This window comes from Echinops telfairi, unplaced genomic scaffold (genome assembly GCF_000313985.2).
Source record: "Echinops telfairi isolate 266 unplaced genomic scaffold, ASM31398v2 ScPeMD7_29;HRSCAF=101, whole genome shotgun sequence".
Taxonomy (NCBI): Eukaryota; Metazoa; Chordata; class Mammalia; order Afrosoricida; family Tenrecidae; genus Echinops; species Echinops telfairi.
In genome coordinates this window covers 5457397-5460987 of record NW_022103926.1, presented here as the reverse complement: position 1 = coordinate 5460987, position 3591 = coordinate 5457397, and the positions used below count along the sequence as shown (strand labels likewise).

The 3591-nt window shown below is 50.5% G+C and overlaps 1 protein-coding gene across 3 annotated transcripts in view; it reads left to right on the top strand.

Moving 5' to 3' along the window:
• Window positions 1-25: 25 nt before the first annotated feature.
• Window positions 26-3591, top strand: part of LOC101663896 (SEC14-like protein 4) — a 20564-nt gene continuing 16998 nt past the window's right edge. For 2 of the 3 annotated variants that reach the window (XM_045289602.1, XM_045289600.1), the window contains exons 1-2: window positions 908-1052; window positions 2566-2641. The gene's annotated coding sequence lies outside the window, so the exon portion shown is untranslated. Of the gene's footprint in view, window positions 88-907; window positions 1053-2565; window positions 2642-3591 lie in introns of those variants that run through there. The other variant, XM_045289601.1, reaches the window with a different exon arrangement.

Here is a 3591-nt window from a genome sequence, read left to right as displayed (position 1 = left end):
GACAGAAGAGCTCCCAGAACTGGCGTGCACATCCTTCTCCCCATGGATCTTTTTGCATGAAGGGGGAATAGAGGGCGTTTGGATCAGGTCAGGGCACTGCTGCAGACCCCGCCTGCGAGGGTCACAGACAAGAAGAGAAGGGGAGGGCCTAGGTTTTCGGAACCCCAGCAGCAACGCAAGCCCTAAAAGGGGTGATTTCAGAACGGAGCTGGGTGCTCATCCCGGGCTCCTATTTGCAGCAGGACAAATGGCCTCTTGCGGTGGGAAGAGGCCTGGGGAAGGCCGTCCTGGCATGGAAGGAATTCCTGGGTAAAGAAGAAAGGGGTCCCCGGGTGAATGAGGAGGTTCCATTTGAAGAAGGTGTTTTCCTAGTGGAAATATTAGCAGCAGGCAGGTTTGCAGGTGACCAAGAAATACCCCCTCCAAAAAAAAAGAGAAGAGAAAAGAAATATCCCCTGTGGGTCTTTAGGTGAGGAAGAGGTCCCTCTGACTGAGGAGGGGCTCCAGTGAACATGGAGGGGTCCACAGGTTATGGAGGAGCCCCTAAATGAAGGAGAGGGTCCCCTGAGATAGAAAAACCTGCAGGTGAAGGGGTGGGGATGGACAGCCAATGGCCATGGGAGATTGATTCTTTCAGACATCATTGTGGGCCAAAGAACATTTACAAATGAAAGTGCGTATTCTTTAAAACAAAACAAAAAACCTTTGGATTGTGACTTGGACGGAAGTTTGCAGAGCAAATTGCCAATCCATTCAGCGATTCATACCTGTTTACAGTCCCCTGCCGATGAGGACACAGCGCTCTGCCTCCTGCTCTCTGTCCCTTTCTGCCTCCTGGGCTTTAGCCTTGAGCAATGCTGCCCTTTCCATCGCAGAAGCTTAATTGTTCTAGATGAGCTATCACTCGTTGCTCTTCACCTTGAGCCTGTCTGCTACTGTCTGTGAATTCAGCTTTGGGAAGTCGGTGGGAGGGCACGGTTCCAGACCCCAAGGGTGACTAAGGGCCATAGTCTCTGTGGGACAGGGGGATCCCACGAATCTCCATCAGAGCAGTAAGTCTACTCTCTTTTATGATTTGGGGGTGTCTGTTCCATGTTTTCCATCCCACTTGGTTCTCTTGTGACCCCTTCCAGAGTGGTCAGCAGTGGTAACTGGGCACTGCCTAGTTCTTTCCATTATTTAAAGAAACCAGAGTGAGAGAGAGAGAGAGATAGATAGAGAGAGAGAGAGAGAGAGAGAGAGAGAGAAAGAAGAAGAAGAAGGAGGAGGAGGAGGAGAGGGAGGGAAAGAGGGAGGGAGGGAGGGAGGAAGGAAGAAAAAGGCTTGTTATTTTAAAGCTCGGGTGAAGAGAAACAGAGTGGTCCCACACGCCTGGACAGGCAGCCACCCAGGCAGCTTTCCTACCCTGCTGTTTCCTGTGCCTGGTTTTGACCACTTTGGGCAGAACTGCCCGCCATAGCATGTTCAAAGCTAGGACCTTTAGAAAGTAGTCGCCAAGGTTTTCTTCCAAGAGGCCCGTGGGTGGGTTTCAACAGCCCACTGTTAGGGTTAGCAGTCGGCACTCAGGGACTCCGAGTTCCTGCTGGAAAACCAAACCAAACACACCGCCCTGGACTCAGTGCTGACTCATCGCAACCCGCTCTGGGGTTCTGAGCCTGTAACCATGTGTGCAAGTCGAAAACCCCGTCCTTCTCTTGGAGAGCTGCTGTTGGTTTTGAACTGCCAACCAGGGGCTTGCAGCCCAACGTGTAACTGCTACAGCACCGGGGTGCCTAGGTGCCCTGCCAGGAGCTGCGTAGTGACATTTTCAGAAAAGGGCCATTTTCTCCAGGTTACTTCAGACTTCCAGCATCTGCCCAGTGGCTCTTTTCCTTCCCAGAGGGCACGGCCTGGAGGCTGGAAGACTCCGGGCCTTGCTACTTCCTTTGCAGATGACCATCCTGCACAGCTCTGAAGGATGTACTGAGGAAGCTGCCTTCCAGTTCCTCCCTGATAACCTTTGCCTGAGGTTTCTCTTCACAAAGACACCACGTCCCAGGGCTCCAGCCTTTCCACTTTTACTGAGTGCATACGCTTACCCAACATCGACTGCAAGCTGGGCCACATGTTACGTGCTTTATGGACCCAAGCTCATTTGATTGGCACACATTTATCGTTATCCCCATTTCATGGATGAGGAAACTGAGGCTTAGAGGCCAAGTAGCTTATTTTGTAATCTAGACGCTCACAATACAGTATGGGGGCAACATTCCTAAATCATGTTGGTTGCCCAGCCTCAGAAGCACTCAGGGATCTTTGGAAGGATATGGTTCAGGGACCTTCAGGGAGCAGGGCACCCCAAGGTTTGAGAAGTGCCCACTTCCTTCTCTCGTGGTGGCTTAGGGGAATGCCCCATTTCCAGGTAGCAAAATGGTCCAAGGTATCTGCTGCTAATTCTGAGGTCTCTACTCTGTAGGGTCCCCAGGCAGGTGGCCTGGCTAATTGAGGGGGCAGGAAAGGATGGGGACAGGGCCGGGGGCACAAGGGTCATCAGAACCCCTCTGACCATCAACCTCCATCCTTCAGTTCCGGAAGAACCTTCAGGACCTACTGCCTACCCTTCCCAAAGCTGATGACTACTTCCTCCTGCGCTGGCTCCGAGGTGAGGCTGGAGTCTAGGCGAGAGGGAAGGAAGGGAAGGGAGACTTGAGAGGCAATAGCACGGTGGCGTGATAAATAAAATTCAGGTGTTGATCAACTCTGAAAAAAAGTCACTCAGTAGGGCATCAGAACCCCTCTGATCCTCAGTGTCTTTGCAAAAAGGGTTTGTCGCACATGTTACAGGAGAGGGAGCAGTGGCTGGCACTGGATGAGCACAGGGTCAAGGCGCAGTTAGGGTTCACACCAGGAAAGCTCTTGGGATGACTGGCTGACCAGGTCTTAAATCAGATGGTGCTGAGTACTGTGTGTTTGCCATTGCACTCATCTGTAGTTCAAGGGCTAGCTGAAGTGCAACACTGTCAGTGATAGGATGATAATCATATACCGACAAGGAAGACCAGGTGCTACGACTAGTATTCAGATTTGCACACTAACCAAGTGGAAAGGTGCGTACCAATTTCTGCAGTAGGGAATCAATAGAGCATGCCATCAAGATGCATTGATCATTTCTGTGAATGTTGACAACAACCTGGCTGGGAGCTTTGACCTTGATGAGAGGGATGATGCCGGAGGTCACAAGATAGAATTTAGGAAAGCCAACTTATTGCAAGGATCTTTTTTTCAACAACCTAAGTGGCAATTCGATATGTGCACCTCACTGGATGGATTACAGAGGAATCAAATTGACTAGGGATGTGGAAAGAGGTGACAGAGAAGCTCAGCACCATCAGTCAGACCAAGGCCGCGGCACCTGCAGAAAAGGCCATCAATTGCTCAGATGCAAATTCATGTTGAAGTTGGAAATACAGTGAACCCTCATTTATCGCGGTTAATCAGTTCTAGACCCTACCGTGATAAATGAAATTCCACGAAGTAGGATTCCTTATTTGTAAATCAAATATTTTCGTAGTTAGAGCATAGAGGACATGAAAAAACACCCTTTAGTCACCA